Genomic DNA, 21,406 nt, shown 5'->3' on the forward strand with positions numbered 1-21,406 from the left:
TCAGATTTAGCCTGTTTTTCAGTGGCCTTTCCACTTGGCTCAAGAATTCTTTGTGTGCCATGGTTTAAAATTTGTGTAGAAATATTGTGAAAAATGTATTTTTGAATGTGGAAAACATAGTACTCTTTAACTCAAGGCATGTCTGTGGAATGGCCAGCTAGATATGTCCTTGAAGTTGTATACACAAAGACTGCAGACAATGAGCTATTACAGAAACAAAGGCTTTTTTCCTTCATTCATTTACTGTTTTTATTTATTTAACCAAAATTTACACAGAGGTTTCATTCTCAAATGGCTTTTGACACACAATTGATTATTAAGAAGGAACATTAATATTTTGCATGTTCTACAGTAAATTAATGTTGCATCCTCAGGGCCACATATGGGCCGGGGACCAAGGTGGGTACTCCATATCTGTGTGACATGCATGAGCCAGATCTGGCCCACACCTTTTAAATATGCTCACTTTACAGTGTATGGGCCAGATCTGGGCCAGATCCCTTAGTTCTACTCACACAACTAGCTGTCAAAATAAAAGGGCTGTGACGCTATGAGGCTCACCTCTGTTCACCTGTGTTTTTTTTCTTGAAACCAGCTTATTTTGCAGTCCAGATAACAAAATTATGCTGGATCAATGTTCATTCTTCCATCGCAGTTTTGACCTCTGATGTCAGAACTGATTTATTTGCAGACATCGATTTTATCCTGATTCGACATTGATTCAATGTTATTTTTTGACATATCTAAATGCAAAAATCAATATAAAATACTGTCACTGTGAACACATTCCTCTATATGTGCTTCACTGGCTTCCTAAAAACTCTTGTTTTAATCTTTTATTAAGTATCCCTTGTTTTTATTCTATTCTTGTAACTTATACTGTGTTTCTGTGGTATCAAAAGGCACATTTACATGACTAGCTGTTCTGAGAAGCTTTTCCTTCCTGAGCGGACCTAGAGTTCTGCAATTTGATTGGCTCTTCAGCGGAGCAGAGCTCCGGAGGTTGGCAGCTGGACCCTTCTCCCATCGTTTGGTGCGGACAAATTCCAGTGGTCTGATCTCAACCCCACTGAACACTTCTTGAATAAACTGGAATATTGATTGCAACCCAGGCCTTTTCATCCAACATCAGTCCCACAGACACACTCCAGAATCTAACACTTAACAAACCAACAGATAAATTAAATTACTTTTTTATTCATTGCACAAGAAAATTCAGGTAACCTGCCCTGTGATACATGGAGCTGTTAGGGTGTCTATACACTAGACAATAGGACAGAGCGGTAGACACATGCACATGCAGATCCTGTCCGTCTAGAAGGTATGTACATGGCTGGAGCAGGGGAGGAGTTTATACAGTTCAAAATGGGAAACAAAATACTTGGACCAGAAACATTTGAAAGGAATATGGACCACTAAAAGAAAACTGTCAGGGCTTCCGACCTAAGCATTGCCCTATCATCAGGAGATCGCAAGTTCGATCCCTGGTGATGCTACAGCAATCTGAGGCAGGGAGTCCTAGAAAACACAATTGGCCTCGCTGTCTGGATGGGTAGGATGGCCCCCATTCTCCCCCATCACTCAATGTGATGCTAGTCAGCGCAGGCGTCTGTTAGCTAACATAACAGATCTGGCGGATGGCTCTTTCCTTTGAGCGTGTTCGGCTGTCCAATGACGTTGCATGAGCGGCAGTTTGAAAAGATGCATTGCTGGCTTCACAGGTCTCAGAGGAAGCCTGAGCTAGCCTTCGCCCTCCTAGTGTTGCTAGTATTGTGTGATTGGGGGAGTTCTAAATAGTGGGTGGAATTGGAGACGACTAAATTGGGGAGAAAATTGGGGAACAATCCAAAAAAAAAAACTGTCCTACTGTGTAATGCAGAGAATCTTTGTATTTTGGCAAATAGACAACAGAGAAAGAGTACACCACACTGATTATAGGCACGTATCTAGTCTGACAGAGTTAATGCAGCATCCTAACTGAAATACACTGAGGGAGGCTGTGTCAGCATCCTAGTGTGTAGGCACCCAAACCACTGCCTTCTACTGTGTAGGCACCCTAACCACTGTTTTCAGTTTTTGCTCACTTCTAAAGCTTCTGCTTGCTTCATAATTACAGCAGGAAATACGTCAGAGGTCAAAAGGTCAGAGGCATTTTCCATGAATATAGTACAATACAAGTTACAAACCTTACACAGTTCTACTTCTAAGGGAAGGAAAACCACATGAAAACTCAAAAGAAGATAAGAGGTTAAAACTTGATTCACAAGAGCATATGGATTTACTAACATTATGTGATTTCTCAAACTGATTAAATGAGAAGGAGTTCAAAACTATCAAAATAATTTTCAGGAAAGAACAGAAGTTAGAGTTTAAGAATCACAAAATAACTGTCAACTGTAGGGAATCTTATTATTCACATCTGACAATTCTGCATGGGAAACTATGTTTTGAGTTACACATTAATATTTTAACATTTTTAAGATACAAAGGTATTTTTCACAGTTTGATTAAGAAAGGAGAGTCATTGCATTCTGCTGTAATTAAAATTTTAAAGTACTTTGAATTAATCTAGTTAATAATATAGCAAGGAGAGCATCCCTGGGTTTGGAAGTCAGTCTTGCAAGGGTCTAAAATATTTACGATTTATATTTATATTTATTTGTGTGCAGATGTTGGGAAAGGTGGAATAGATAGATAGAGGGACCCCCAGGGAGGGACTGTTGAGTCATAAAACTTAGCTTGTATCTGGAATTTACTCTGAAAATAAGTTTGTGAGGTGGTCCATTAACATTGCACTCAGGATCATCCAGTCATGGCCTTAGCTATCTCTGTTTTAGGCCAGATTAGGGGGTGTTGGGAGAGTGTCCTTAGAGCACTCTGTAGACCATACTCAGACATTTACCTGACATCCTGGTACGTGGGGATTGCTCTTTGTATCTTAAGTCAATGGTTTAACTTTGTCCAAAAAGTCTGATCAGTCAACTAAAACAGTCCACTACATTAAATACTACAGAAAAGTGGAATAACTTAATCTGAAAATTTCAAACTAACTCAAAAAAGAATTATTGAGATAGTAACTCAGTCATTTTAAGTAAGGTAAATATTAGCATACTTTGAATTATGGTACCTTTATTTTCAATATGTACCATTTTCACAATTTTAATTTAAACTGATTTTGATGTTTTCCCTTATTCTCACTACACTATATTGCCAAAAGTATTCGCTCATCTGCCTTCATACACATATGAAGTTGAGTGACATCCCATTCTTAATCCAAAGGGTTTAATACGATGTCGGCCCACCCTTTGCAGCTATAACAGCTTCAACTCATCTGGGAAGGCTTTCCACAAGGTTTAGGAGTGTGTTTATGGGAATTTTTGACTATTCTTCCAGAAGCGTATTTGTGAGGTCAGACACTGATGTTGGACGAGAAGGCCTGGCTCGCACACTGTAAATTTGTTTTTTTTTTTACAGTATTTCCCCAATACATTTTTATAGTTTTCCCTGTATTTCACAATGACAGGAAAATAATATTAAAAGTACAAAAATAAACTGTTTATTTAAGTGTGTCATGTGATTTAACAAAAGATTTCTGTATAAATGGAATACACCAAATATATGTTTTTTAACAGCTTTTAGATGACAATTTCAACAGAACTAACCATAAAATACAGTATTCTTTATTAATAAAAATAGCAGTATTATCTGATTTTACAAAAAATACCTTTGTTATGATGATATATCACTGTCAAATTCATAAAAAAATGTTAATAACACGGCTGCAAAATGGATAATTGCAAGACCATTATGTGAGTAGAGGAAGAAATATTTTGTCATTTTGCATTTCATAACCACTACTTTACCTACATAAACTAAAAAAACATAGGTATTCGCTATCCTATGAGACAGGTAAAAATTCAATTTTAACATATTTTGACTTTCATTTTGTCATTGCATTTGTATTAATTTGAAAATGTAATTGTTAAGTGCATTTCATATTATAAAAACTGAGTTAAACCATAGAGTTAAATTTTAAAAAAGTTATTGTGTTTTATGCTTACATTTATTCTCAATTTAAAGGACTACACTGACAATACAGACTTTGAATACCATATTTTACTTGTCTCTTTAATAGGCCATCAGTGTTTCTTTATGTTTTTAAACATGTAGCAGGTACATTGTAAATGTGTAAATTTAGAAAATAAAATGAGTTAAAATTGACAACTGCAATGTAAATAATGTGCACTTCACTACTATCTTATGTTTATGGTGTGGTGTTACCGATTCTTAAACTATACAAGGACTGGAGCCAGGAAATATGACTGGAAAAACATGGACGGAGTCTCCCAACAACATCTCTTCTGTAATCCACGAACGATTTTCAGGGCAATCGATTTGCAGCCAATCAGAGTTGATACTCTGGCTCAATGCACACAGGTACTACGCAGGAAGTGTGCCAGAGGGCGTATAGCTGCACTATTCAGCCGCCTTCCAGAAAACATCCATTTATAGACTAAAACAATGCAAACATCAAAGGCATAGCTAGGGGTGTACATTTTGATTGACGACCGAAAACAAAGTCAGTAATGTTAGCTAATGTTATGTTAGCTAGCTAAGTTAGCTAGGTAGCTAGCAGCTAATTCTCGATGTGATTTTAATGTGAGCTAAACTTTGTTTAAAGAGCTGCGTTGCTAAAGTTTAGTACAATATTTTTGTGTTAGTTAGCTAGCTTGTATTTTTTGTGGCCGTGCCTGTCTTCCATGTCGTTGGCCAGCAAAATTTAGACCACTTGCTAGCAACAACTACAGATTAAAAGGTGCCGCGTTAGCCGGCTTATATCGTTGTTTTACCCAAGCATGTGCAAACATGTCTGTTTCTTCCCACAGTGGTTAGCTGCAGTATAAGGAATTTGCTAAGATTTGCTGCATATGTTGCAATATGATTGTGATGAGCGTTCTAAAAGCTTTCACATGTTCTACATGTGGCATTGCAATGAAAACAGTAAAAGGCTATGTAAATCATCAAGAATTGCACAAAAATGAAGCACATGGTACGTATGCCTGTTGTATAGTTGGGTGCAAATTAAGATTTACAAAATATAATTCTTTCAAAAGTCACATTTATCGCCACCATAGGCAGTCATCTGTGTCATAGTGTGAAACAGTACAGGGCCCATTGATATGTGAAAATAGTCATTGCCAGAAACAATGCAGTGATCTGAAAGATCTTTTAGATAATTTGAAATCGCATTTCAAAGAAAGAAGTGAGGTCGCCATTCAAAGGCCTTTTCATCAAGGTCTTCTTTTACTGCACAAATTTCTAGAAAGCATAAAAATGCTACATCAGTGCAGATCTCAGCTATCCATTTTGTTCATTCTGTGTCTAGCCAGTCTTTTGATGTTGCAGAAAGTCAGTTAGATGAAAGCATTGTACATGACGAGCCTGAGGACACCCTGGACCCAGCTGATATGAAAGGGTTATATATGAGAAATTTGTGTATGTTTTACATGAAGTGGCAGACCAAGTACCTTGTACCTTCTTCCACCATTCAGATGTGTATGTTTTACATGAAGTGACAGACCAAGTACCTTGTACCTTCTTCCACCATTCAAATTCAGTGTCTGTCACCAATACACAAGAAATCAAATGAACCATGCCCTGTAAGCTAAAACCATCTTGACAGAATCAGAAATTAAAGATGTTTTGACAAGTTTAAATGACACTAGTTTGCATGAATCTCTACTGAGTATTTGAGAAGGCAATATTTTCAGACAAACTTCTCTTATGTGCGTCCTCAAGCTATTAGTTTAGGCACTGATGAAAATAGAAAGGAACGATTTGCTCAGTATATCCCCATAAAAGAGACTTTGGAAGCTTTGCTTAAAGACCCAATTGTATGGCAAGAATGTACCAAGTCTGTAGATAACGCTTCTGCACATGTTCTAAATGATGTGAGAGATGGCTCTGTATACAAGAGTAACTCACTGTTTATGGAGTCAGGAATAAGTCTAAAGCTCATACTGTATCAAGATGCCTTTAACCCTCTTGGGTCAGCAAAAAAAATAAAAATAAATACAAGATACTTGGGGTTTACTTTACCCTTGCTGACTTTGACCCATTTTATCGTGCCATTATAGAAAATTTACAGCTTTTGCTCTTGTGTAGAGAGGTAGATTTAAAATATTTTGGCCATAAAGTGTTCTCCACAATGCTGTCAGATATCAAGGAACTGGAAACAAATGGGCTTGTGATATCTGGGCATGTTGTTAAGGCAACAGTTTTTTTGCATTGCCGGAGATAATTTGGGGTCTCACAATAGAGGAGGTTTGACAGAGAATTTTAGTGCCTCCACATACTTCTGTAGGTATTGCCTTGTAACAAGAAGTGAGCTTCATGATTTTCAAAAATGTGCCCCACCCCAAACAGTGCAAAACTACAAAGAGGCAGTAGAAGAGCTTCAAGCTGGTGCCCTGACAGAAAGCAGGGGTTTGAAATTTAATTCACTTTTCAGTTCCCTCACCTACTTCCATGTCTGTCAGCCTGGCCTCTTACCTTGTATTGTTCATGATGTGTTTGAAGGAATTGTGGTATATGATTTAGCCATTTACATCAAGTACTTTGTGAAGGTAAAGAAATTCTTCACCTACAGTCAGCTAAACCAGAGAATCAGGCAGTTTAGCTATCAGGGATCTGATGCCACTTCTACTCCCTCAGAGGTTGTTGAAAAGGTAGTTAAAATAGGTGGCCAGGTCTCTTCTGAGGCTCCTTCCTGTTATAACAGGTGAAAAGATCACAGACACAGATGATCTGGTGTGGCAGCTAACAGTGCAACTAAAAGATCTTGTGGAATTCATCTGTGCCCCTTGAATATCTCTCTCTCTCAAGTTGCTTTGCTCAGTGTTCTCATTGTGGAATATCTGGAGACAAGAAAAGAGATAAAACTCAAACCAAAGCACAATTACATTGTCCACTATCCAGCTTTGATACTCAAGCTTGGCCCACTCATGGACAATGGACAATGAGATTTGAAAGCAAGCATTCCTATTTCAAAAGATGTGTGCGAAGAACACAAAATTTAAAAAATGTGTGCAAGTTCTTTCTTTGCTCCTACTTTGCAAGTAAAGGAATCCATTCCTTTCCATGCAGAGATGTACAGTGATGCAGTACGCAGTGCAGTAGATGCAAGCTTGCCTGGGGAATGAGATCTTGTGGTGTCTAGTGAGATACAGTGGAAAGGCACTCTTTACAGAAAGAGTTTGCACAAATATAACTTTTGTTAATACTGGACAGTAAGAATGTGTACTTCCTTGTAACACCTTATGGTTCATTGTATTTACCAGAATTGGGACTACATGAGGTTCACTCAGCAAGTGGGGGCATGAGGTGCATAAATGGAGAGCTATTCTTAGATTACTAACCATTGCCTGCTTATGCTACTTGTGGAACTAGAGTAATTTCTCTTAAACATAGCATAGTATATATAGAGAGGTGGGAGAAATGACAGTAACTGTTTTATGGTGAGTTGTGCTGGTATGAGCATCAGGAAATGTAATTATGATTACATTTTACAGACTAGGCAAGACCTGAGTATGTTGAACATGGCACAAGAGGTTCTTACATGCTTGATATCAGGGATTAAAAATCTGATGTCTGTGATAGGGAGTCGTTAACCTAATGTTTTGGAATAAATGGAGAACTATTATTGATTTATGATGTTTTTGAATACTGTTGAGTTATAATTGTAAATACATTAATGAATATATACTGTTGGGTTACTGCCTTTGTGTTACTATAGGATTATTGTTGTAAAGGAAGAAAAGTAGATCTATTACTAGATTACTATTGGAAGTGTATAACAGCTATTGTTGAATTGCTGTCTAGTACTGTGAAGTACTGTTGGATAACTAAGTGCATAAATGCAGAGCTGTTGCCGGATTACTGTTGGACTACAGAACATGACTGTTGAATTACTATTGGAAGTGCATAAATGGAAAGCTGTTGTGTTACTGTCATTTAAAAACTGTGGGAATCCTATTACAAAAGAAACAGAGCTACTGTTGGATTACTTTCCATTGCCTGCTAATACTCCTTGTGGAACTAGAGTAAGTTCTCTCAAACATAACATATAGTAATTACTGAGTAGGGGAAGAAATCACAGTGACTGTTCTGTGGTGAGTTGTGACTGTATGAGCATCAGTTAATGTAAGGATGATTGCACTGTACAGACTATGCAAGGCTTGAGTATGTTGAACATGGCACAAGATGTCCTTAAGTGCTTGAAATCAGGGATTAAAAATCAGAGGCCTGTAATAGGTTGACAGTTAACTCTTTCAATAACACGTAGCCTTACATTTTTTGCATAAATGGAAACTATTGTTTGTCAGTTAGCTTTTGGAATAGTGTTGGAGTGTTATTGTAAAACAGAAATGGAGAAAAATTATTGGACTACTATAAATTACTATTACTATGGTAATATGTGTAGTTACGTCTATTACGTATAGTGTGCTTTTTACCTAACCTCATTGGTGCCAGTTATCTTTCCCTGCTCAGTTAGAGTTTGTTTGATGCACAACATGTTACAGAGATTCTGGAGGTGTGTACATGGGCAGCATATGATTAACAAGAAATCCCTGATCTGCGAAGCTCCGCAAAGATGCACATACCCAAGCATAAATCAGGCTTGAGTGAGATGGCTGCCTTGGAAGCTAAGAAGTGAAGAATAGATTATGAAAGTTTCCTGTTGGGTTGAATTGCTTGAAACCACTTCAGTGTGATGTTTGTCCTGTTTTTTTATTTCTCTTTCTTCTGTCTTGAGTCATGGATGATGTAGACAGTGATCTTGCTTGCTCTGTGCTACCAAGCTCAAGGACAAATGAACTAGTATTGGAGGCCCTCCAGACATTGGGTGTGGAAACCCTGGAAGACCTGAATTACGTCCAGGAGGCAGATCTTGTCACTGTCCTGAGGCCAACTGAAGCTAGAAAACTGATCACACATTATGCATTATGTAAGTATAAGTTTGATCTCCCTTAAGTGTGGAAAATATAAACACTATATCCTCTCTACATGTGAGGTAATCTTAATTGTTATATTTTGTTTTTGGAAAATGAGAGACTGAAAAAGCATAATTCCTATTATGTCTGTTATATCCAGCTGAAAAGCATGCCAGTGAGATTCTTGATCTGCCTCCCAGAGCTGAGTCAGAAGGCCCTATAGCCACACCCAGAGGAATGATGAGCCCTATAGCCACACCCAGAGGAATGATAAAAAGTGTATTGCCATGCAGAGACTATTCATCTTCAAGTATGTGTGAGAAAATGTATTTGAGCAATTTCTAAAATCTGCATATTTTCTAATTATTACTTCTATTTTTTCCAAAACCCCACTGTTGATATTTATGAAGCAAGATCTTGTATTGTACAGAAAAAGTTCTATGATGTGTGAATATTAAAACTGGTAGATTGTAACTGGTAGATAAGTGTTGTTTATTAAGTAGCGATGATGTGAAGATGAGGTGAAGGACAACTCCGCCGATACTGAGTTGCCAGTAAGATGTTTATTACAAAGTGAAACAGTATCATATCAAGCACTATGAAGTACCTGAGAGAGGATCTGTGCCAATTCTAAATGTCCCCTCTCAAACAGAATATTCCAGCTGCTTATATATTGGACTTGTTGTTGAAACAGGAGACAGAACATATGGTCCTTTTTAAAATGATCTCATCTATTTGGAACTAAGAGAAGAAGGGAGAAAGTGAGAGGCCTACTTCCTATGGGGCTTTGGACCAGGGGGCCCCTTAATTTAAACATTCCTAACCCCTGCAAAAACAGAGCACACAGAGAGCTCCAGACCCCAACTTATGCTGAAAGAGTGTTTTTACCTTCTTCTATAAAAAATGTTCCTTTTAAATATACTTCATAAGTGTTGCACATACAATAATAATAAATGTTTTGCTATTTTTCTTACACCACTTATTCACTCTATCAAACTTTTTCAGCTTTAAATGTAAGTTCTAAAATTTTTGGAAAGCAATATTAACAAGTGGGACTCGGCAGTTCTTCAGCATGGGACTCTATCTGATAAATATCAATTGTGGGGTGCCAGTTAAGGGTGAAGGTCATGTCTTGTGGTCAAAGGTCAGGTTCTTTTTTGTGTCCTAACCAAGGCTCTAGAATAACTTTTTTTCACCACCATCCCAGAACACTCCAGAAAAATGATTTAAAACATCCCAAAGTCAGTGTAAACCATCTAAAATTCTAAATGTTATCTTTTTACATTATTTTCATCTACAGTGGTTATTTGCATAAAAATGCACAGTTCAAATAATAATTACAAAATAAATTATTGTTTTTTGATTTATGTATTTGCTTTGATTGAAAATCTCTTGGCATTAGTAACTTTAATTATGTATTATAAGCTGCTTACAACTAGTGTTTGGAAGTTAAACAGATTATAATACCCTCTCTAATGTCTATTTTAAATTGCTCTAAAAACATCAACCCATTTCTTCTTTAAACAACTGTATTTATTGAAGTTTTTTTCTAAAAACCAAATTTTACATTACATTTGAACACATCTTGATAATGTCATAATTTACCTTCGCCCAATACTCATTTTTACTTAACAGAGCTTGAACACATCACAGTGTAACTCAATGCAACCTAACAGTAAAGATGTGCTGACAGCAGCTCAGTGAGACTCGGGTCTTAAAAAATTGTGACCCTTTTCCAACTCTGAGCTGGTTATGATCCTTATCCCTGTTCTGTCCTGACTTGTAGGTCGACTTGGGTAAGATTCTGTTGTCTTGTGCTGATGATTGGTTTGTGTGTCATTTGTGAAGGTGCCTCTTTTTACTTTCCCTTAAATAGTGCAACAGTTATTATTGCTGGCATGACCGGGATAATGATCACTACTGCAGGAACATTTTGAAATCATATTTTTCATGGGTCTTGCACCTTTGTCAACTAAGGGAACAGCCAGTGATTACTGTGGTATCTAGAGTTCCATGTGTTATCTTCTCTTTGGAATGTTTAATTTAGGGGGCCCCTGGTCCAAAGGTCCAAGGGTCAAGGTCCCATAGGAATGGGCCCCTCTCCCTTCCTCTTTTAGTTCCAGATGGATGAGACTATTTTAAGAAGGACCATATGTTCTGTCTCCTTTTTCAACAACAACCACCCTATATAAGCAGTAGGTTATATTGTTCTAGAGGGGACACTTCAGAATTGGCACGGATCCCCTCTCAGGTACTTTATGGTGCTTGATATGATACTGTTTTACTTTGTAATAAACGTCTTATACAAGCAAGACGGTGTCAGCGGAGACGTCTTCATCATCTTCACATCATCGCTATTTAATAAACAACATTACTAAGTAACAGCAAGTGAGGAGATGCTCAGTTGTAGTCAGCCCCTGTATTGGAAAATATTATTAGCACGATCTATGCTAATAATCGATGCTTGGATCGATGCACAGTCGATCCAAGTTGTCATTTTCTAAATGATGGGCAAATAATAAAATGATGATTGAATCCGTGATATCCCTTTTCATCCCAGAAACATTCTGCAGGAGATGTTTTTTGTCCCAAACACATTTTTCCATCCCTGGGACTACAGGACACCCTTAGTCTCAAGTCCTTGTACTAACCCACGTCACTAAGAAAGTAGACTACTTCCCCACCTATTAAAAAAACCTATCTTGGTAACTGGTAGATCCTTACTTTTACTTTGAACTCATGTGAAATATTGTCATTCTACCCTTAAGCCAGGTCTATTCATCAAACCAGTCACATGATAAATGACTGAATTGAGCTCTGTGACCAGGTTTAATAGGGTTTTTGAAAACAATATAGGTTTGAGTTTAATAAGAGCTACATCTTGAATATTCAATGCTGTTTAAAAAAATAATAATGAGCCCATCTATCAATAATGTTTTGTGCTATAGAAATATTAAGTTTTAATTATGTTTAATGGCAATGGTGAATGCAAAAATGTTTCCAATCACTATTTGTAAATACCTCTGTGTGCCCTCACCAGGTAAATACTATGCAGAATTCCAGCTCTTCACTGCCTAGCTCAAGCTCAAGTGCTCCCTCAACTCCTCATAGACATGCTCCAATGGACAACAACTGGCACTTCCCCTGGAATAAAATGTCATCAGAGATTACTAGAAAGCTTGAAAACAAAGAGCGACCAACAGGACATGAAGACATGAACTGATTCGCCTGGTGGTAGGGGAGATCTTAACCATCAGCCCTACACCAGGGAAGAAACATCTTGAGTGAAATTGCCAGGAGGATTGTTTCAACTTATCCTCAGTCATTCAGAGATGTTATTGAAGATCAAGTTGTAGGTAGCGCTTATGACTCTATTACCAAGCAGCTGCAGAGCTGACAACCTGAAGAGGGGAAAACCTCCCTTTACTTAAAAAGACAGGCGTCCAGCACAAGTGAGGAAGGAGAAGACCTACCTTCCAAGACAATTAGAGTGGATACCTACGGCTGTATGAATTGGCAACCAAAGCATCTGCCACCAGGTGAAACCGTGGAGACTCAGAAATGTACACAAGAAGAATTAAAGAACATGCACAAAAACAGAAGCAACGACACCAAAAGTATTGAAAAGAAAATGGTAGCAACTTTCTACACTCAGAGAAGCAACATAATAAGTGGAATAGAAACCCCTGTTCTGGCAACAGAGTGGCCATATCTGATTGAGATGTGTGGCATGATGGCTCACTTCAAAGAACTAATGGGTGTGGATGTTGACAGAGAAGCTGTGTTGAGTAAATGTGGAAGAGTTGTTTTGTATCTCATGTCCTGAGAGAAGAAAAGCAAAATAGAGAACATTCTAGCAGGCATGGAAATTGCCAAAGCAAAACATCTTGATGCTGATTTTCCTGGATGTCTAATGCTGCTTTTGAACCATTTCAATGAAGACCATCTGAAGTTGGTCAACTTCCAAGCACACCATGTATCGTTTAAGGAAATAGCATTTTTTTTCTGCCGTGAACAGGTTGATACTGACACATTAGATAAGGGGCTCACTGGGCATCCTATTAAACCTATAAAAAGTATGCATTTTCAAAGGGTTAGGGTTACATCAAGTGTTTTCGGAAACTAAGGCTTCATCGGGGTGGTATATGCAAGTGTTTTACTATTCCTTAAATACAGTTGATTGCATAATTGGCCATGTGACCACCAGTAAAAATAAATAAATAATTAAATGAACAGTCTGCACCAAATATTTTTGCATTTCATAATTTCAACAGTATTAAGTACAATTTTGAAAAGTTCATGAAGTATTTTTTAACATATTGAGTAAACATTAAGGTAAAACCTAGGATATGAAGGTCTTTTTATTGCGCTAACATGAAAGCCAAATAATGGCAAAATATGTTTTTACAATAGTTCCTTATTATGTTCTTGATGATAAAAAATTTAAAGTTAACAGAATAGTCTGTGACTTTTTACCTCTGCTGTGTACCATAGGGAGTTCTGCCCCGACAGCTGGACACTTCATGATTGCAGTGGACTAGACCATTGTGAATGGCAGTGTTACAAATTTTGGCAATGCCCTTGTACTGATGTTTGCAACATACTACTGCCTCAACATTAGTTATCCGGTAGAACTAGCAGCAACGTTGGAATTCTTGCAAAGGTAAAACTTAAAATGTAATTACAGTGCTTGCAAATCAAAGCAATGCATTGTTATTCCTAGACTTCTTCAAGTTCTTCTTGTCCTTATTATTATTTTTATCATTATTATGGATCTATATTACTCAAGAACAGCTTAGCGTAGAAACTTTGTTCACACTTTGTTGCGTAGGTCTTGAAAATGGCACGGCAGTTATGACTTTTCTTAGATCTTTGTTTTATACTTTTTAAGACATTAAAGAAAAAGTAGTAATTTTTTTTCTCATAGACTTATAGAGAGCCATTGTGAAATCATAATCAGGTTTAAACTGGCTTGAACTAGTCATGCCTACCTACCTATCTATCCCTCCCTCCCTCAACAACTCTGTCTATCTATCTATCTATCTATCTATCTATCTATCTATCTATCTATCTGTCTCTCTACAACTTATATCTATTTACCTATCTATCACTCCCTCCCTCAACAACTCTGTCTATCTATCTATCTATCTATCTATCTACAACTTATATCTATTTACATATCTATCACTCCCTCCCTCAACAACTCTGTCTAACTATCTATGTCTCTCTACAACTTCTATCTACCTATCTATCCTATCCCTCCCTCAACAACTCTATCTATCTATCTATCTATCTATCTATCTATCTATCTATCTATCTATATATCTATCAACCCCTCAACAACTCCATGTTTTTGTCCGTCTGTCTATCTATCTACCTATCTGTCTATGTCTATGTTTTAAAGTCAAATATGATCATAATAGCTGATAAGTTCAATTTGAGATAAATATTGCCCTTTCATTTCAAGATAAATTTCAAGTGTAAACTCACTTATCGGCTGCCTCTGTCCTAACAGGTGCCTTTTTAATAAATCCAGACATACTATTATACTAATATGTAAATGTTTAAATGTTCAGATTTAAAAAAAAATCTGTTTTGTTGTTATTTTCATTATATTTTATTATTCATTTTATTTATTATTTATTTTTTGTTATGTATATTATGTGTACTATCTGTGTTATAATGTTATTTGTATCCAGAATGGTTTGATAATGTTTCCAATGATGTTATATTATGGAAAAAAGGCCATAGTATGTTTTCAGTGACAGAAAACAAAAGCTGTTGTTTCTACGGCAAAAGCACTTTAGAGATTGGTTTGCCAGATTTTAAAAAAAAGGACAAAAGCAGTAGAAGCAGTTGCCAATTTTGACTTGATATTTTAAAGTGTTAAGTGTGTAAAGTATGCTGAAGCACTTGAAAGCCATTACTAATGAGTTCTTGTAATATCCTGGACAAAAGAATTTGTATGTTGTGGTTCAAATAATAATTTTAAAAAAGAATCACTGAGTGATGTTGTAATTTTTAATTCATGTTGGGCTAAATTTTCAAAATATTACTGCAGGTATAACTTTTTTATTCGATTGCATTACTTGTGTAAGATTTTTTGGCAACTACTGCACATTTCACTGTATTTCACATACATACTTATTTGATTTTAAAGTATAATGCAGACAAATCTTATACTACTTTAATATTTTTTTTTTTTGCAGGTTATATTTTTTAAATGAAAATGACACTGTAAAAGTACAGTTAAGCTACATTTAGAGAAAGTGCTTTTATATGTCAATGGCTTTAGATTCAAAGTACTTTTTGTAATAACAGTAGTAATTATCTTAAGCTTTTATTTATCATTTTTTAAAGATAATATTCTGTGTTTTAGAGATTTATGCCACTATTTTAACAGTTAACACGTCACGCATTCGGCTCACTCTCTGGAGGACACAGACTTCATCTCCCAGAATTTTCTGGGAGATCATGTGACTGAACATCTGCACTCAGACTCCAGAGAGAACTCCATTACCCAGAATTCTATGGAGTCTCACATGACTTCGGACTCTCTCAGGCGCTCCTATCAGCGCTCTCAGTCCCCTGAGTATTGACTGTTTTCACCTGTGTGTATGATCATATGACAGGTAGTCTAGAGTACAAAAGCCTGGGCTTCAGTCAGACTCATTGCGAGGTATTGTTTCCCTGAAACTACTGAGCATTATCTTCCTGTTCTGATTGTTTACCGAGTTTTTTGACCTTTTGCTTCGTTTGCTCCGTTTTCGACTTTTGCCTCTTCCCTTGGTACTTGCTTGTTTGTATGATCTGTGTGTTGACTTTTGGCCTGTATTTTGACTATGATTTGTATTTTGCCCTTTTTGACTACGGTTGGTTTGTTTTTATTAGACCACCTTCGTTTATCATCCGCACGCTTCTGGTTTTCTGTCAGAGTGTTACATAACACATGTTAAAAGTAAAATAGTTCATGGAAGTATAGGAGGATTTCTTGTAAAATTACAGTAATAGATGTTAAATATGGTAAAGATATTACTGTTTTTTACTGTTTTTTCACAGTTTTTCTATGTTTTCAATCTGACAGTACTTTACCGTTTTTTAGAGACATTTTCTGGCGCCCCTGCTGCCAGAAAATTACCGTTTTTTTACACTTTTTTTTTTCACAGTGCAGTCTCTGCTCTAATTCATCCCAAAGGTGTTCTATATAGTTGAGGTCAGGACTCTGTGCAAGCCAGTCAAGTTCTTCCACACCAAACTTGCTCATCCATGTCTTTATGGACCTTGCTTTGTGCATTGGTGTGCAGTCATGTTGGAACAGGAAGGGGTCATCCCCAAACTGTTCCCACAAAGTTGGGAGCATGAAATTGTCCAAAATCTCTCGGTATGCTGAAGCATTAAGAGTTCCTTTCAATGGAATTAAGGGGCAGACCCCAAATCCTGAAAAACAACCCCACACCATAATCCCCACTCCACCAAACTTTACACTTGGCACAATGCAGTCAGACAAGTACCATTCTCCTGGCAACTGCCAAACCCAGACTCGGAGAAGTGTAATTTGCCACTCCAGTGAACTTGTCTCCACTGCTTTAGAGCCCAGTGGTGGCGTGCTTTACACCACTGCATTCGACGCTTTGCATTGTGCTTGGTGACGTAAGGCTTGGATGCAGCTGCTCAGCCATGGAAACCCATTCCATGAAGCTCTCTACGCACTGTTCTTGAGCTAATCTGAAGGCCACATGAAGTTTGGAGGTCTGTAGCGACTGTAGCTGAGTTGCTGTCATTTCCAATCGCTTCCACTTTGTTATAATACCACTGACAGTTGACTGTGGAATATTTAGTAGCGAGGAAATTTCATGACTGGACAGGTGGCATCCTAACACAGTACCATGCTGGAATTCACTGAGCTCCTGAGAGTGACCCATTCCTTCACAAATGTTTGTAGATGCAGTCTGCATGCCTAGGTGCTTGGTTTTATACACCTGTGGCCATGGAAGTGATTGGAGCACCTGAGGTCAATGATTTGGATGGGTGAGTGAATACTTTTGGCAAAATAGTGTATATATGCAAGCTTGTAAAGAATGAAAAACTGTTTCCTGTATTAGTACTTCTTTTAGCCTATTCAGAATTACCTCCATTAAAAGTGATGGTTGCTGAGCACATAAAATAGTCCTGATGCCTATCAAAAAGACGTTTTCAGGTTGAGATAATATTGTACTGCATTCTAGCTGTTTGAAAGGTTTTGAGTGCATCCCGAGTGCAGTAAACACTGTTGCAGTGGGACAGACATCCCAAGACGACGATTTCAGCATTGTGCACTTTAATTCAAGTTTTAGCGTTGCGTCTCATGAACAAATGATATCAGGTTAATTATTTTTCATTTATGACGATTACTTAGCAAAAAACCTTTTCAGTTAAAATGATGTTTTTACTTTAGATTATGTTCTAAAGGGTTTCCATTTTCAATGCTTTTGAGTGCCGTAAACTTCTTTTCAGTGAGATGCTGATCCCAAAGCTTCAATTTCAGCATTCTACAGATTCATTCACCAAAGTTAAAGGATTTAGCTTTATTTCCAATTAAAAACAACACATTAGATCAGTTTGATTGCATTTGTAACATCTTCATCTCAGTATAGTTGACTTTTATTCAAAACAACATTTCCAGGTTGAAATATTAGTGTACTGCGTTCTAGTTGTTCTACATACAGTGAGTGCCTCTGAAGTGCAGGAAAAGCCATTACAGTGGGATAAACATCCCAAAATGATGACTTCATCACTGTACACAATCATTATTCCAAGTTATAATTTTTGCCTTTTTTCTCATGACGATGTGATATTAGGTTTATATCATGGTTATATATTTATAATATTATGTTTATAGTGGTCTTCCTGCCTTCCGCCCAATGACCACTGGGATAGGCTCCAGCACCCCTCCAAGACCCAGAAGGATAAGCAGCACAGATTTTGTGTGTGTGTTCAGCGGTCCTAGTTCTAAAGGGTTTGTGAATGGTTGGTGAATAGTGTCTCATGAAAAAATTGTGTTAAGTTGTATCATTGTGTCAAGTTCAACATGTTTTTCAACAAGTGTGATAGGGCTGGGTTTTTGTTACTGCAGTATAAGTTTTGGCCTAAAAGCTCTCATCCTAGGTTATTTTCTATCAGTACTAAAGAGCTGAGTGCTGTATACTAGTAGCATACCTAGGTTGAAAAGCTTCAATCTTAATTTCTTTCAAATTTGGCTATATGCTGGGGTTTTGATTAAAAGACCCTGGGCCTAGACCTCACCTAGTTTCATTTCTACAAAGTAGAAGTGCTGAGTTTGGGGAATGAGACCCAGGTCTTGTCCTTAGAGCACCCATCCAAATTTTATTGAACATATTCCAATGAGATGGGTCTTTGTTAGAGGAACCTGGACCAGAGCTTCAGAGCTCTCATCCCAAGATCTATAGTTTTATTGCTAAATGGCTGGTTTTTGGTTGGTGGAACGTTGTCTGTGCCTTTGAGCTAAATTCCAGATTTATTAGACAACCAATGACAAAGGTCCGGGTTGTCACTATTGTGTCCTAGGTCTGAGCCTCATAGCTCCCACTACAATTTTTTGATCCAATGTCTATGACGTTGGGTATCTGACACTAAACCTTGGTCCTTGGCCTCAGAGTTCCCATCCCTATTTGGTTCCATTAGTGCAATATGATTGGGTCTTGGCTACTGAAGTAAGGGTCTTGGTGTCAGAGCTCTCATTCCTAATGAATTTCTTTCAAGTCTAAAGGTAAAGGTTTAGTATAATGGAACCATACCTGGGCCTCAGAACTTAAATCACAATTTGTGTTCAGCTATGGATACATGTTGAGGTTTCTGTTAAAAGAACTTGGACCTAGGCTTCAAGCTCCCATTGCAATTTTATAATTCTTATTGTAAGTGGTTTCATCTTGGTTTACAGACCCTTAACCATAAACATTGACATTCGCCTCAGAGCTGACATCAGATCGTATTCTATCAAAGTTAAATAGCTGTATAATGAGTATGAGACCTTGGGTCTGGGCCTCAGAGCTCCAATTTAAATTTCTTGGCGCTTTTCTAAATGGTTGGTGGTTAATAAGAAGATGCTTGGTCTGGGCCTCAGAGCACCCTTTTCACATTTCATCCTTTAGAGACTTTTTGTGTATGGGCCTCAGAGCAGTCATCATAATTTCTTTATTACTATGTCTATAAGCCTAGGTTTGTGTTGAAAGACACTATTTAAAGAGGTGAAGTATTAGCCAAAAGTTGTGGGTCCACTGTCTAATACCCAACCCTTAAGAATAATGACTATGTTATTGGAATGGGAGCTTGGAGGCCGAGACTTTGGGTCTTTTAACCAAATTCCTGAACTGATCAGATGGTTGAAAAGAAACTGCAAAAACAGCTCTGAAACCCAGGCAAGGATCTATTACCAATGACCCAGTTGTTTAAACTGTAAAAAATAAAATGAGGAATGGGGACTCTGAGGCCTAGGCCCAGTGTCTTCTTGCCAACACAAAACACCTAAGAATTTAGCAAATAAATTTGGTTGGGAGGTCTGAGGCCCTGGCCCAGGGTCTTGTACTCAATACCCTGCCATTTTGCCTCAAAGAATGAAACCTGGGTCATGGTACAGAAGCAAAGGCCAAGAGCCCAGGAACTAAAATCAACACCTCAGAATAGGGAATATAATAAAACCCTGACTAGTCGCCACGGTTGAATAGAAATTGATATGAAAGTACTGAAGCTCAGGAAAAGGACATGTGCCCATGAGTCTGTCATTTAGTCTCTAAAGAATAAAGATTTGAACAGGAGCCAAAGCCTGGCATCATCTCCCCAACATAAAAACTTTAGAATAGGACCAAGAAATTTTGTTGGATTCTCTCAGGCCCAGGCCCAGGGTCAGTGATGAAATGGTCTGGGGAGACTTTTAAACACTATTTGACACAACAAAATATATGACTCACTATATAAATTTCTGCGTGGAGAACACTGTACCCACCAAGACTGTTTGATGTTTCTCCAACAACAAGCCTTGGATCAACACTGATATAAAGGTTATCCTGAAGGAGAAAAAGAGGGCCTTTAGATCAGGAGAAAGAGGAGCTGAGAGCTGTGCAGAGGGAACTGAGAAGAAAAATCAGGCAGGGAAAGCTACATGAAGAAGATGGAGGAACAGCTGCAAAAAGACAATGTCAGTGGAGTCTGGAAAAACAATCTCACAAGAAACCCAACCCTCAGGCTGTAGGGGACCAAAAGTGGGTAAACGATCTCAATCTGTTTTCAATAGATTGAAAATTGATTGATAACTCACCTCCCCCTACACAGTTACCCCTGCTGCAACTCCCCTCTTCTGCACTCCCAGTGGGGTCCTGCCCCCTCTCCCACATACACCTCCCTCTTCACAACTCTCACCTCATAGCCACCCCCCACTGGTGTCCCTGCTGTCAGCTCAACCCCCATACCCCGCACACTCCAGCACCCAGCCCCCCTGCTTCAATCTGTGCCTTACAAAAGCCCAGGTGAGAAAGGAGTTTAGAAAGATCAAAGTGAGGAAAACTGTGAGTCTGGATAGCATCAGCACCAGGCTTCTTAAGTCCTGTGCAGATCAGCTGTGTGGAAAAGTTGAACACATGTTTAACATGAGCCTGAAGCTCGGGAGGGTACCACAACTATGGAAACATCTTGTGTGGTACCAGTGCCAAAGATGCAGCAACCGAAATACCTCAGCAGCTACAGGCCGGTGGTACTGACGTCACACCCGATGAAGACGCTAGAGAGGTTGGTCCTTGCCCATCTCCGCCCTCTGGTGAGCTCATCTATGGACCCACTTCAGTTTGCTTATCAACCTGGCATTGGAGTGGATGATGACGCCATCTACCTCCTACACAGAGCTCTTTCTCACCTGGAGAAGCCTGGGAGCACTTTGAGAATCATGTGATTTCTCCAGCGCTTTTAACACCATACAGCCTAGGCTCCTGAGGAACAAGCTGTAGAACACAGGTGTGGATCACCACTTATCAAATTTGATTCTGGACTACCTCACCAACCGACCACAGTATGTGAGGGCACGGGACCATGTGTCTGATTTGGTGGTCAGTAGCAAAGGGGTCTCCTCAGGGAACAGTCCTGGCACCATTCCTCTTCACCCTGTACACTGCAGACTTCATGTACAGCTCAACAAACTGCCATCTACAGAAGTTCTCTGATGACTCAGCAATCATCAAACTCATTACAGATGAGAACTGACCCAGGACTTTGTGGACTGGTGTCTGAGGAACCATCCCCTGATCAATGCGGGGAAGACTAAAGAGATGGTGGTGGATTTTCGCAGGAACAGGCACCTCCCTCCACCAGTGAACATCCAGGGAATGAACAATGAGAGAGTGGACTCTTATAAGTACGTGAGTTTTCAC

Source organism: Colossoma macropomum, unplaced genomic scaffold (assembly GCF_904425465.1).
Source record: "Colossoma macropomum unplaced genomic scaffold, Colossoma_macropomum, whole genome shotgun sequence".
NCBI lineage: Eukaryota > Metazoa > Chordata > Actinopteri > Characiformes > Serrasalmidae > Colossoma > Colossoma macropomum.